The sequence below is a fragment of the Triplophysa dalaica genome, chromosome 24 (assembly GCF_015846415.1).
Source record: "Triplophysa dalaica isolate WHDGS20190420 chromosome 24, ASM1584641v1, whole genome shotgun sequence".
In the NCBI taxonomy this organism is placed as follows: domain Eukaryota; kingdom Metazoa; phylum Chordata; class Actinopteri; order Cypriniformes; family Nemacheilidae; genus Triplophysa; species Triplophysa dalaica.
In genome coordinates, this window is record NC_079565.1 from 16,854,501 (window position 1) to 16,868,555 (window position 14,055).

A 14,055-nucleotide genomic window follows, 5' to 3' on the forward strand; every position below is an offset into this window, starting at 1 on the left:
GCGTTCGGCAACTGCAAGTTCCAGTTGATTGCTCTGTAGAACCCGTGGGAAAGCGCACGAAGGCGACGGTCCACAGGCAAACATACACATGAACAGACAAATACATTAAGAATTCAACGCAAACAGTCCACATATGTGCTGAAAGTGTTTCAATTGGATGCTGGACACCTTTTGCATTTAAGCATTTGGCAGACGCCTTTATCCAAAGCGACTTACATTGCTTTATCCTATACATTTACATAGGTATTTACAATTCCCAGGGATCGTACCCAAAACCTGTTAACGCAATGCTCTTACCACTGAGCTACAGGAAGCCCCGTTCTCTCTCTATCACACAACAGCATTTAAGCCAGGCGCAAGCGTCTCTAATAGGAACTACGTTCTTCAACACATAACTATCCGCATACATTTAGGGCTTTAGTGAGTGCGTGCGTGAGACTGTGAGAGAGTGAGAGTGTGAGTGTGAGAGAGTGAGTGAGTGAGTGAGTGAGTGAGTGACGAGTGAGTGAGTGAGTGAGTGAGTGAGTGAGTGAGTGAGTGAGTGAGTGAGTGAGTGAGTGACTGAGTGAGTGAGTGAGTGACCGAGTGAGTGAGTGACCGAGTGAGTGACTGAGTGACTGAGTGAGTGAGTACTTGCCAAAGTATTTTTCTGTATAAGACAGTCACGTGAGAAATAAAACTTTGCGTCTTCTCATCACTACCTTTCAACACAAGCTGCTATCCCCGAAAGGGGAATGCACCGTTCCTGGAGACACTGCAATACCAGGTCGATGCGTGGAGTGGGCGGAGCAAGCCCCGCTTCCAGCTCCGCGTTTCAAAAATCCATTTAATATATGGTCCCCAGATAGGGGACGTATCAGATATTAAACTGATAAGAACAGATACTACACTTGATCTTAGCCAAAAGGCCGAGAAGCGATGCCCACAATGGGTGGCAAAAGGCAGAGCGTGGGGCGGCACCGACTATTGGGCTTGCGGTGCACATGCGACTCAAAGGTCAGCGTGTGATCGTACGAACACACAATCAAATGTATCGTTTAAACAACAGAATCAATTAACCAATTAACGAAAGAAGAAATAATTAAATGGGCTATTTTTGAAGACCTGAACGAATGAAGGAACGGACTGAAAATCAAATGTATCGTTTAAACAACAGAATCAATTAACCGATTAACGAAAGAAGAAATAATTAAATGGGCTATTTATGAAGACCTGAACGAATGAAGGAACGGACTGACAATCAAATGTATTGTTTAAACAATAGAATAAATTAACCGATTAACGAAAGAAGAAATAATTAAATGGGCTATTTATGAAGACCTGAACGGATGAAGGAACGGACGAGCACGCACACGTTTCACAGAAATGAAGGTCAGCGTGGTCTGGCAGAATCTCCGTCGAAGATGCGTTCTATACTCGTCTGATGAGGCGTCCAAAATATGAACGAAAAAACAATTAAACAAATGAATCAAACATAAAACCAGCAAACGAATAAATGAATATCTAAATAATTATATATATAAATATACCTACATGCATACATACATACATGTATGTGTGTTTGGGAACGACGGAACAGCAAACAACCGTATTAAAAAAAAACATGGTATTAGGAAGTAATCGATCACTCGATTTGGTGCTCGTCTCTTGCGGAATCTGCAGATCTGACGCCAACAAGGTTCGAAATACGGACACAATACAAAATCTCTCTTCTTTTGATACATGATAAGGGGAGAGCGCGAACGCAGTCCCCCACTACCAGAAATTATGCAGTCGAGATTCCCACATTTGGGGAATTCGCAAAAGTCAACCCAACCTGAGTGCAATGGCCGAGCCTCGTCCTGGGTGAACCGCCTTCGTGATCATGGTGTCTCCCCTGCCAGGTAAGTATGATTTGCCCCGTTCGGGCAAGACATCGCTTACTTGCCTCTGCCATGCGCATCAACGCTGACCCCGAGCGAGCGTTCGGCAACTGCAAGTTCCAGTTGATTGCTCTGTAGAACCCGTGGGAAAGCGCACGAAGGCGACGGTCCACAGGCAAACATACACATGAACAGACAAATACATTAAGAATTCAACGCAAACAGTCCACATATGTGCTGAAAGTGTTTCAATTGGATGCTGGACACCTTTTGCATTTAAGCATTTGGCAGACGCCTTTATCCAAAGCGACTTACATTGCTTTATCCTATACATTTACATAGGTATTTGCAATTCCCAGGGATCGTACCCAAAACCTGTTAACGCAATGCTCTTACCACTGAGCTACAGGAAGCCCCGTTCTCTCTCTATCACACAACAGCATTTAAGCCAGGTGCAAGCGTCTCTAATAGGAACTACGTTCTTCAACACATAACTATCCGCATACATTTAGGGCTTTAGTGAGTGCGTGCGTGAGACTGTGAGAGAGTGAGAGTGAGAGTGAGAGTGTGAGTGTGAGAGAGTGAGTGAGTGAGTGAGTGAGTGAGTGAGTGAGTGAGTGAGTGAGTGACCGAGTGACCGAGTGAGTGAGTGAGTGACCGAGTGAGTGAGTGAGTGAGTGAGTGAGTGAGTGAGTGAGTGAGTGAGTGACTGAGTGAGTGAGTGAGTGAGTGAGTGACCGAGTGAGTGACTGAGTGACTGAGTGACTGAGTGACTGAGTGAGTGAGTGAGTGAGTGAGTGACTGAGTGAGTGAGTGACCGAGTGAGTGAGTGAGTGACCGAGTGAGTGAGTGAGTGAGTGAGTGAGTGAGTGACTGAGTGAGTGAGTGAGTGAGTGAGTGACCGAGTGAGTGACTGAGTGACTGAGTGAGTGAGTGAGTGAGTGAGTGAGTGACTGAGTGAGTGAGTGAGTGAGTGAGTGACCGAGTGAGTGACTGAGTGACTGAGTGACTGAGTGAGTGAGTACTTGCCAAAGTATTTTTCTGTATAAGACAGTCACGTGAGAAATAAAACTTTGCGTCTTCTCATCACTACCTTTCAACACAAGCTGCTATCCCCGAAAGGGGAATGCACCGTTCCTGGAGACACTGCAATACCAGGTCGATGCGTGGAGTGGGCGGAGCAAGCCCCGCTTCCAGCTCCGCGTTTCAAAAATCCATTTAATATATGGTCCCCAGATAGGGGACGTATCAGATATTAAACTGATAAGAACAGATACTACACTTGATCTTAGCCAAAAGGCCGAGAAGCGATGCCCACAATGGGTGGCAAAAGGCAGAGCGTGGGGCGGCACCGACTATTGGGCTTGCGGTGCACATGCGACTCAAAGGTCAGCGTGTGATCGTACGAACACACAATCAAATGTATCGTTTAAACAACAGAATCAATTAACCAATTAACGAAAGAAGAAATAATTAAATGGGCTATTTTTGAAGACCTGAACGAATGAAGGAACGGACTGAAAATCAAATGTATCGTTTAAACAACAGAATCAATTAACCGATTAACGAAAGAAGAAATAATTAAATGGGCTATTTATGAAGACCTGAACGAATGAAGGAACGGACTGACAATCAAATGTATTGTTTAAACAATAGAATAAATTAACCGATTAACGAAAGAAGAAATAATTAAATGGGCTATTTATGAAGACCTGAACGGATGAAGGAACGGACGAGCACGCACACGTTTCACAGAAATGAAGGTCAGCGTGGTCTGGCAGAATCTCCGTCGAAGATGCGTTCTATACTCGTCTGATGAGGCGTCCAAAATATGAACGAAAAAACAATTAAACAAATGAATCAAACATAAAACCAGCAAACGAATAAATGAATATCTAAATAATTATATATATAAATATACCTACATGCATACATACATACATGTATGTGTGTTTGGGAACGACGGAACAGCAAACAACCGTATTAAAAAAAAACATGGTATTAGGAAGTAATCGATCACTCGATTTGGTGCTCGTCTCTTGCGGAATCTGCAGATCTGACGCCAACAAGGTTCGAAATACGGACACAATACAAAATCTCTCTTCTTTTGATACATGATAAGGGGAGAGCGCGAACGCAGTCCCCCACTACCAGAAATTATGCAGTCGAGATTCCCACATTTGGGGAATTCGCAAAAGTCAACCCAACCTGAGTGCAATGGCCGAGCCTCGTCCTGGGTGAACCGCCTTCGTGATCATGGTGTCTCCCCTGCCAGGTAAGTATGATTTGCCCCGTTCGGGCAAGACATCGCTTACTTGCCTCTGCCATGCGCATCAACGCTGACCCCGAGCGAGCGTTCGGCAACTGCAAGTTCCAGTTGATTGCTCTGTAGAACCCGTGGGAAAGCGCACGAAGGCGACGGTCCACAGGCAAACATACACATGAACAGACAAATACATTAAGAATTCAACGCAAACAGTCCACATATGTGCTGAAAGTGTTTCAATTGGATGCTGGACACCTTTTGCATTTAAGCATTTGGCAGACGCCTTTATCCAAAGCGACTTACATTGCTTTATCCTATACATTTACATAGGTATTTGCAATTCCCAGGGATCGTACCCAAAACCTGTTAACGCAATGCTCTTACCACTGAGCTACAGGAAGCCCCGTTCTCTCTCTATCACACAACAGCATTTAAGCCAGGCGCAAGCGTCTCTAATAGGAACTACGTTCTTCAACACATAACTATCCGCATACATTTAGGGCTTTAGTGAGTGCGTGCGTGAGACTGTGAGAGAGTGAGAGTGAGAGTGTGAGTGTGAGAGAGTGAGTGAGTGAGTGAGTGAGTGAGTGAGTGAGTGAGTGAGTGAGTGAGTGAGTGAGTGACCGAGTGACCGAGTGAGTGAGTGAGTGACCGAGTGAGTGAGTGAGTGAGTGAGTGAGTGAGTGAGTGAGTGAGTGACTGAGTGAGTGAGTGAGTGAGTGAGTGACCGAGTGAGTGACTGAGTGACTGAGTGACTGAGTGAGTGAGTGAGTGAGTGAGTGACTGAGTGAGTGAGTGACCGAGTGAGTGAGTGAGTGACCGAGTGAGTGAGTGAGTGAGTGAGTGAGTGAGTGAGTGAGTGAGTGAGTGACTGAGTGAGTGAGTGAGTGAGTGACCGAGTGAGTGACTGAGTGACTGAGTGAGTGAGTGAGTGAGTGAGTGAGTGAGTGACTGAGTGAGTGAGTGAGTGAGTGAGTGACCGAGTGAGTGACTGAGTGACTGAGTGACTGAGTGAGTGAGTACTTGCCAAAGTATTTTTCTGTATAAGACAGTCACGTGAGAAATAAAACTTTGCGTCTTCTCATCACTACCTTTCAACACAAGCTGCTATCCCCGAAAGGGGAATGCACCGTTCCTGGAGACACTGCAATACCAGGTCGATGCGTGGAGTGGGCGGAGCAAGCCCCGCTTCCAGCTCCGCGTTTCAAAAATCCATTTAATATATGGTCCCCAGATAGGGGACGTATCAGATATTAAACTGATAAGAACAGATACTACACTTGATCTTAGCCAAAAGGCCGAGAAGCGATGCCCACAATGGGTGGCAAAAGGCAGAGCGTGGGGCGGCACCGACTATTGGGCTTGCGGTGCACATGCGACTCAAAGGTCAGCGTGTGATCGTACGAACACACAATCAAATGTATCGTTTAAACAACAGAATCAATTAACCAATTAACGAAAGAAGAAATAATTAAATGGGCTATTTTTGAAGACCTGAACGAATGAAGGAACGGACTGAAAATCAAATGTATCGTTTAAACAACAGAATCAATTAACCGATTAACGAAAGAAGAAATAATTAAATGGGCTATTTATGAAGACCTGAACGAATGAAGGAACGGACTGACAATCAAATGTATTGTTTAAACAATAGAATAAATTAACCGATTAACGAAAGAAGAAATAATTAAATGGGCTATTTATGAAGACCTGAACGGATGAAGGAACGGACGAGCACGCACACGTTTCACAGAAATGAAGGTCAGCGTGGTCTGGCAGAATCTCCGTCGAAGATGCGTTCTATACTCGTCTGATGAGGCGTCCAAAATATGAACGAAAAAACAATTAAACAAATGAATCAAACATAAAACCAGCAAACGAATAAATGAATATCTAAGTAATTATATATATAAATATACCTACATGCATACATACATACATGTATGTGTGTTTGGGAACGACGGAACAGCAAACAACCGTATTAAAAAAAAACATGGTATTAGGAAGTAATCGATCACTCGATTTGGTGCTCGTCTCTTGCGGAATCTGCAGATCTGACGCCAACAAGGTTCGAAATACGGACACAATACAAAATCTCTCTTCTTTTGATACATGATAAGGGGAGAGCGCGAACGCAGTCCCCCACTACCAGAAATTATGCAGTCGAGATTCCCACATTTGGGGAATTCGCAAAAGTCAACCCAACCTGAGTGCAATGGCCGAGCCTCGTCCTGGGTGAACCGCCTTCGTGATCATGGTGTCTCCCCTGCCAGGTAAGTATGATTTGCCCCGTTCGGGCAAGACATCGCTTACTTGCCTCTGCCATGCGCATCAACGCTGACCCCGAGCGAGCGTTCGGCAACTGCAAGTTCCAGTTGATTGCTCTGTAGAACCCGTGGGAAAGCGCACGAAGGCGACGGTCCACAGGCAAACATACACATGAACAGACAAATACATTAAGAATTCAACGCAAACAGTCCACATATGTGCTGAAAGTGTTTCAATTGGATGCTGGACACCTTTTGCATTTAAGCATTTGGCAGACGCCTTTATCCAAAGCGACTTACATTGCTTTATCCTATACATTTACATAGGTATTTGCAATTCCCAGGGATCGTACCCAAAACCTGTTAACGCAATGCTCTTACCACTGAGCTACAGGAAGCCCCGTTCTCTCTCTATCACACAACAGCATTTAAGCCAGGCGCAAGCGTCTCTAATAGGAACTACGTTCTTCAACACATAACTATCCGCATACATTTAGGGCTTTAGTGAGTGCGTGCGTGAGACTGTGAGAGAGTGAGAGTGAGAGTGAGAGTGTGAGTGTGAGAGAGTGAGTGAGTGAGTGAGTGAGTGAGTGAGTGAGTGAGTGACTGAGTGAGTGAGTGAGTGACCGAGTGAGTGAGTGAGTGACCGAGTGAGTGAGTGAGTGAGTGAGTGAGTGAGTGAGTGACTGAGTGAGTGAGTGAGTGAGTGAGTGACCGAGTGAGTGACTGAGTGACTGAGTGAGTGAGTGAGTGAGTGAGTGAGTGACTGAGTGAGTGAGTGACCGAGTGAGTGAGTGAGTGACCGAGTGAGTGAGTGAGTGAGTGAGTGAGTGAGTGAGTGACTGAGTGAGTGAGTGAGTGAGTGACCGAGTGAGTGACTGAGTGACTGAGTGAGTGAGTGAGTGAGTGAGTGAGTGACTGAGTGAGTGAGTGAGTGAGTGAGTGAGTGACCGAGTGAGTGACTGAGTGACTGAGTGACTGAGTGAGTGAGTACTTGCCAAAGTATTTTTCTGTATAAGACAGTCACGTGAGAAATAAAACTTTGCGTCTTCTCATCACTACCTTTCAACACAAGCTGCTATCCCCGAAAGGGGAATGCACCGTTCCTGGAGACACTGCAATACCAGGTCGATGCGTGGAGTGGGCGGAGCAAGCCCCGCTTCCAGCTCCGCGTTTCAAAAATCCATTTAATATATGGTCCCCAGATAGGGGACGTATCAGATATTAAACTGATAAGAACAGATACTACACTTGATCTTAGCCAAAAGGCCAAGAAGCGATGCCCACAATGGGTGGCAAAAGGCAGAGCGTGGGGCGGCACCGACTATTGGGCTTGCGGTGCACATGCGACTCAAAGGTCAGCGTGTGATCGTACGAACACACAATCAAATGTATCGTTTAAACAACAGAATCAATTAACCAATTAACGAAAGAAGAAATAATTAAATGGGCTATTTTTGAAGACCTGAACGAATGAAGGAACGGACTGAAAATCAAATGTATCGTTTAAACAACAGAATCAATTAACCGATTAACGAAAGAAGAAATAATTAAATGGGCTATTTATGAAGACCTGAACGAATGAAGGAACGGACTGACAATCAAATGTATTGTTTAAACAATAGAATAAATTAACCGATTAACGAAAGAAGAAATAATTAAATGGGCTATTTATGAAGACCTGAACGGATGAAGGAACGGACGAGCACGCACACGTTTCACAGAAATGAAGGTCAGCGTGGTCTGGCAGAATCTCCGTCGAAGATGCGTTCTATACTCGTCTGATGAGGCGTCCAAAATATGAACGAAAAAACAATTAAACAAATGAATCAAACATAAAACCAGCAAACGAATAAATGAATATCTAAATAATTATATATATAAATATACCTACATGCATACATACATACATGTATGTGTATTTGGGAACGACGGAACAGCAAACAACCGTATTAAAAAAAAACAGGGTATTAGGAAGTAATCGATCACTCGATTTGGTGCTCGTCTCTTGCGGAATCTGCAGATCTGACGCCAACAAGGTTCGAAATACGGACACAATACAAAATCTCTCTTCTTTTGATACATGATAAGGGGAGAGCGCGAACGCAGTCCCCCACTACCAGAAATTATGCAGTCGAGATTCCCACATTTGGGGAATTCGCAAAAGTCAACCCAACCTGAGTGCAATGGCCGAGCCTCGTCCTGGGTGAACCGCCTTCGTGATCATGGTGTCCCCCCTGCCAGGTAAGTATGATTTGCCCCGTTCGGGCAAGACATCGCTTACTTGCCTCTGCCATGCGCATCAACGCTGACCCCGAGCGAGCGTTCGGCAACTGCAAGTTCCAGTTGATTGCTCTGTAGAACCCGTGGGAAAGCGCACGAAGGCGACGGTCCACAGGCAAACATACACATGAACAGACAAATACATTAAGAATTCAACGCAAACAGTCCACATATGTGCTGAAAGTGTTTCAATTGGATGCTGGACACCTTTTGCATTTAAGCATTTGGCAGACGCCTTTATCCAAAGCGACTTACATTGCTTTATCCTATACATTTACATAGGTATTTACAATTCCCAGGGATCGTACCCAAAACCTGTTAACGCAATGCTCTTACCACTGAGCTACAGGAAGCCCCGTTCTCTCTCTATCACACAACAGCATTTAAGCCAGGCGCAAGCGTCTCTAATAGGAACTACGTTCTTCAACACATAACTATCCGCATACATTTAGGGCTTTAGTGAGTGCGTGCGTGAGACTGTGAGAGAGTGAGAGTGAGAGTGTGAGTGTGAGAGAGTGAGTGAGTGAGTGAGTGAGTGAGTGAGTGAGTGAGTGAGTGAGTGAGTGAGTGAGTGAGTGACTGAGTGAGTGAGTGAGTGACTGAGTGAGTGAGTGAGTGACCGAGTGAGTGAGTGAGTGAGTGAGTGAGTGACTGAGTGAGTGAGTGACCGAGTGAGTGAGTGACCGAGTGAGTGACTGAGTGACTGAGTGACTGAGTGAGTGAGTACTTGCCAAAGTATTTTTCTGTATAAGACAGTCACGTGAGAAATAAAACTTTGCGTCTTCTCATCACTACCTTTCAACACAAGCTGCTATCCCCGAAAGGGGAATGCACCGTTCCTGGAGACACTGCAATACCAGGTCGATGCGTGGAGTGGGCGGAGCAAGCCCCGCTTCCAGCTCCGCGTTTCAAAAATCCATTTAATATATGGTCCCCAGATAGGGGACGTATCAGATATTAAACTGATAAGAACAGATACTACACTTGATCTTAGCCAAAAGGCCGAGAAGCGATGCCCACAATGGGTGGCAAAAGGCAGAGCGTGGGGCGGCACCGACTATTGGGCTTGCGGTGCACATGCGCCTCAAAGGTCAGCGTGTGATCGTACGAACACACAATCAAATGTATCGTTTAAACAACAGAATCAATTAACCAATTAACGAAAGAAGAAATAATTAAATGGGCTATTTTTGAAGACCTGAACGAATGAAGGAACGGACTGAAAATCAAATGTATCGTTTAAACAACAGAATCAATTAACCGATTAACGAAAGAAGAAATAATTAAATGGGCTATTTATGAAGACCTGAACGAATGAAGGAACGGACTGACAATCAAATGTATTGTTTAAACAATAGAATAAATTAACCGATTAACGAAAGAAGAAATAATTAAATGGGCTATTTATGAAGACCTGAACGGATGAAGGAACGGACGAGCACGCACACGTTTCACAGAAATGAAGGTCAGCGTGGTCTGGCAGAATCTCCGTCGAAGATGCGTTCTATACTCGTCTGATGAGGCGTCCAAAATATGAACGAAAAAACAATTAAACAAATGAATCAAACATAAAACCAGCAAACGAATAAATGAATATCTAAATAATTATATATATAAATATACCTACATGCATACATACATACATGTATGTGTATTTGGGAACGACGGAACAGCAAACAACCGTATTAAAAAAAAACAGGGTATTAGGAAGTAATCGATCACTCGATTTGGTGCTCGTCTCTTGCGGAATCTGCAGATCTGACGCCAACAAGGTTCGAAATACGGACACAATACAAAATCTCTCTTCTTTTGATACATGATAAGGGGAGAGCGCGAACGCAGTCCCCCACTACCAGAAATTATGCAGTCGAGATTCCCACATTTGGGGAATTCGCAAAAGTCAACCCAACCTGAGTGCAATGGCCGAGCCTCGTCCTGGGTGAACCGCCTTCGTGATCATGGTGTCCCCCCTGCCAGGTAAGTATGATTTGCCCCGTTCGGGCAAGACATCGCTTACTTGCCTCTGCCATGCGCATCAACGCTGACCCCGAGCGAGCGTTCGGCAACTGCAAGTTCCAGTTGATTGCTCTGTAGAACCCGTGGGAAAGCGCACGAAGGCGACGGTCCACAGGCAAACATACACATGAACAGACAAATACATTAAGAATTCAACGCAAACAGTCCACATATGTGCTGAAAGTGTTTCAATTGGATGCTGGACACCTTTTGCATTTAAGCATTTGGCAGACGCCTTTATCCAAAGCGACTTACATTGCTTTATCCTATACATTTACATAGGTATTTACAATTCCCAGGGATCGTACCCAAAACCTGTTAACGCAATGCTCTTACCACTGAGCTACAGGAAGCCCCGTTCTCTCTCTATCACACAACAGCATTTAAGCCAGGCGCAAGCGTCTCTAATAGGAACTACGTTCTTCAACACATAACTATCCGCATACATTTAGGGCTTTAGTGAGTGCGTGCGTGAGACTGTGAGAGAGTGAGAGTGAGAGTGTGAGTGTGAGAGAGTGAGTGAGTGAGTGAGTGAGTGAGTGAGTGAGTGAGTGAGTGACTGAGTGAGTGAGTGACTGAGTGAGTGAGTGAGTGACCGAGTGAGTGAGTGAGTGAGTGAGTGACTGAGTGAGTGAGTGACCGAGTGAGTGAGTGACCGAGTGAGTGACTGAGTGACTGAGTGACTGAGTGAGTGAGTACTTGCCAAAGTATTTTTCTGTATAAGACAGTCACGTGAGAAATAAAACTTTGCGTCTTCTCATCACTACCTTTCAACACAAGCTGCTATCCCCGAAAGGGAATGCACCGTTCCTGGAGACACTGCAATACCAGGTCGATGCGTGGAGTGGGCGGAGCAAGCCCCGCTTCCAGCTCCGCGTTTCAAAAATCCATTTAATATATGGTCCCCAGATAGGGGACGTATCAGATATTAAACTGATAAGAACAGATACTACACTTGATCTTAGCCAAAAGGCCGAGAAGCGATGCCCACAATGGGTGGCAAAAGGCAGAGCGTGGGGCGGCACCGACTATTGGGCTTGCGGTGCACATGCGCCTCAAAGGTCAGCGTGTGATCGTACGAACACACAATCAAATGTATCGTTTAAACAACAGAATCAATTAACCAATTAACGAAAGAAGAAATAATTAAATGGGCTATTTTTGAAGACCTGAACGAATGAAGGAACGGACTGAAAATCAAATGTATCGTTTAAACAACAGAATCAATTAACCGATTAACGAAAGAAGAAATAATTAAATGGGCTATTTATGAAGACCTGAACGAATGAAGGAACGGACTGACAATCAAATGTATTGTTTAAACAATAGAATAAATTAACCGATTAACGAAAGAAGAAATAATTAAATGGGCTATTTATGAAGACCTGAACGGATGAAGGAACGGACGAGCACGCACACGTTTCACAGAAATGAAGGTCAGCGTGGTCTGGCAGAATCTCCGTCGAAGATGCGTTCTATACTCGTCTGATGAGGCGTCCAAAATATGAACGAAAAAACAATTAAACAAATGAATCAAACATAAACCAGCAAACGAATAAATGAATATCTAAATAATTATATATATAAATATACCTACATGCATACATACATACATGTATGTGTGTTTGGGAACGACGGAACAGCAAACAACCGTATTAAAAAAAAACATGGTATTAGGAAGTAATCGATCACTCGATTTGGTGCTCGTCTCTTGCGGAATCTGCAGATCTGACGCCAACAAGGTTCGAAATACGGACACAATACAAAATCTCTCTTCTTTTGATACATGATAAGGGGAGAGCGCGAACGCAGTCCCCCACTACCAGAAATTATGCAGTCGAGATTCCCACATTTGGGGAATTCGCAAAAGTCAACCCAACCTGAGTGCAATGGCCGAGCCTCGTCCTGGGTGAACCGCCTTCGTGATCATGGTGTCTCCCCTGCCAGGTAAGTATGATTTGCCCCGTTCGGGCAAGACATCGCTTACTTGCCTCTGCCATGCGCATCAACGCTGACCCCGAGCGAGCGTTCGGCAACTGCAAGTTCCAGTTGATTGCTCTGTAGAACCCGTGGGAAAGCGCACGAAGGCGACGGTCCACAGGCAAACATACACATGAACAGACAAATACATTAAGAATTCAACGCAAACAGTCCACATATGTGCTGAAAGTGTTTCAATTGGATGCTGGACACCTTTTGCATTTAAGCATTTGGCAGACGCCTTTATCCAAAGCGACTTACATTGCTTTATCCTATACATTTACATAGGTATTTGCAATTCCCGGGGATCGTACCCAAAACCTGTTAACGCAATGCTCTTACCACTGAGCTACAGGAAGCCCCGTTCTCTCTCTATCACACAACAGCATTTAAGCCAGGCGCAAGCGTCTCTAATAGGAACTACGTTCTTCAACACATAACTATCCGCATACATTTAGGGCTTTGGTGAGTGCGTGCGTGAGACTGTGAGAGAGTGAGAGTGAGAGTGAGAGTGTGAGTGTGAGAGAGTGAGTGAGTGAGTGAGTGAGTGAGTGAGTGAGTGAGTGAGTGAGTGAGTGACTGAGTGAGTGAGTGAGTGACCGAGTGAGTGAGTGAGTGACCGAGTGAGTGAGTGAGTGAGTGAGTGAGTGAGTGAGTGAGTGAGTGACTGAGTGAGTGAGTGAGTGAGTGAGTGACCGAGTGAGTGACTGAGTGACTGAGTGAGTGAGTGAGTGAGTGAGTGAGTGACTGAGTGAGTGAGTGACCGAGTGAGTGAGTGAGTGACCGAGTGAGTGAGTGAGTGAGTGAGTGAGTGAGTGACTGAGTGAGTGAGTGAGTGAGTGACCGAGTGAGTGACTGAGTGACTGAGTGAGTGAGTGAGTGACTGAGTGAGTGAGTGAGTGAGTGAGTGAGTGACCGAGTGAGTGACTGAGTGACTGAGTGACTGAGTGAGTGAGTACTTGCCAAAGTATTTTTCTGTATAAGACAGTCACGTGAGAAATAAAACTTTGCGTCTTCTCATCACTACCTTTCAACACAAGCTGCTATCCCCGAAAGGGGAATGCACCGTTCCTGGAGACACTGCAATACCAGGTCGATGCGTGGAGTGGGCGGAGCAAGCCCCGCTTCCAGCTCCGCGTTTCAAAAATCCATTTAATATATGGTCCCCAGATAGGGGACGTATCAGATATTAAACTGATAAGAACAGATACTACACTTGATCTTAGCCAAAGGCCAAGAAGCGATGCCCACAATGGGTGGCAAAAGGCAGAGCGTGGGGCGGCACCGACTATTGGGCTTGCGGTGCACATGCGACTCAAAGGTCAGCGTGTGATCGTACGAACACACAATCAAATGTATCGTTTAAACAACAGAATCAATT

At 45.0% G+C, this 14,055-nt stretch overlaps 13 non-coding genes across 13 annotated transcripts; all 13 read right to left on the bottom strand.

Moving 5' to 3' along the window:
- Positions 1–729: 729 nt before the first annotated feature.
- On the bottom strand, positions 730–920 carry LOC130415061 (U2 spliceosomal RNA). Its single transcript, XR_008905836.1, has one exon. It is a non-coding gene; the product is annotated as a U2 spliceosomal RNA (small nuclear RNA).
- An 807-nt stretch (positions 921–1,727) lies between these two features.
- LOC130414974 (U1 spliceosomal RNA) lies at positions 1,728–1,891 on the bottom strand. The gene has a single exon (XR_008905752.1). It is a non-coding gene; the product is annotated as a U1 spliceosomal RNA (small nuclear RNA).
- A 1,092-nt stretch (positions 1,892–2,983) lies between these two features.
- On the bottom strand, positions 2,984–3,174 carry LOC130415062 (U2 spliceosomal RNA). The gene has a single exon (XR_008905837.1). It is a non-coding gene; the product is annotated as a U2 spliceosomal RNA (small nuclear RNA).
- Positions 3,175–3,981: 807 nt separating this feature from the next.
- Positions 3,982–4,145, bottom strand: LOC130414975 (U1 spliceosomal RNA). Its single transcript, XR_008905753.1, has one exon. It is a non-coding gene; the product is annotated as a U1 spliceosomal RNA (small nuclear RNA).
- A 1,102-nt stretch (positions 4,146–5,247) lies between these two features.
- On the bottom strand, positions 5,248–5,438 carry LOC130415063 (U2 spliceosomal RNA). The gene has a single exon (XR_008905838.1). It is a non-coding gene; the product is annotated as a U2 spliceosomal RNA (small nuclear RNA).
- Positions 5,439–6,245: 807 nt separating this feature from the next.
- Positions 6,246–6,409, bottom strand: LOC130414976 (U1 spliceosomal RNA). Its single transcript, XR_008905754.1, has one exon. It is a non-coding gene; the product is annotated as a U1 spliceosomal RNA (small nuclear RNA).
- A 1,076-nt stretch (positions 6,410–7,485) lies between these two features.
- LOC130415078 (U2 spliceosomal RNA) lies at positions 7,486–7,676 on the bottom strand. The gene has a single exon (XR_008905852.1). It is a non-coding gene; the product is annotated as a U2 spliceosomal RNA (small nuclear RNA).
- An 807-nt stretch (positions 7,677–8,483) lies between these two features.
- Positions 8,484–8,647, bottom strand: LOC130414990 (U1 spliceosomal RNA). Its single transcript, XR_008905767.1, has one exon. It is a non-coding gene; the product is annotated as a U1 spliceosomal RNA (small nuclear RNA).
- An 854-nt stretch (positions 8,648–9,501) lies between these two features.
- On the bottom strand, positions 9,502–9,692 carry LOC130415065 (U2 spliceosomal RNA). Its single transcript, XR_008905839.1, has one exon. It is a non-coding gene; the product is annotated as a U2 spliceosomal RNA (small nuclear RNA).
- An 807-nt stretch (positions 9,693–10,499) lies between these two features.
- Positions 10,500–10,663, bottom strand: LOC130414991 (U1 spliceosomal RNA). Its single transcript, XR_008905768.1, has one exon. It is a non-coding gene; the product is annotated as a U1 spliceosomal RNA (small nuclear RNA).
- Positions 10,664–11,488: 825 nt separating this feature from the next.
- LOC130415027 (U2 spliceosomal RNA) lies at positions 11,489–11,679 on the bottom strand. The gene has a single exon (XR_008905801.1). It is a non-coding gene; the product is annotated as a U2 spliceosomal RNA (small nuclear RNA).
- An 806-nt stretch (positions 11,680–12,485) lies between these two features.
- On the bottom strand, positions 12,486–12,649 carry LOC130414978 (U1 spliceosomal RNA). Its single transcript, XR_008905755.1, has one exon. It is a non-coding gene; the product is annotated as a U1 spliceosomal RNA (small nuclear RNA).
- A 1,080-nt stretch (positions 12,650–13,729) lies between these two features.
- Positions 13,730–13,919, bottom strand: LOC130415085 (U2 spliceosomal RNA). The gene has a single exon (XR_008905859.1). It is a non-coding gene; the product is annotated as a U2 spliceosomal RNA (small nuclear RNA).
- Positions 13,920–14,055: the final 136 nt, after the last annotated feature.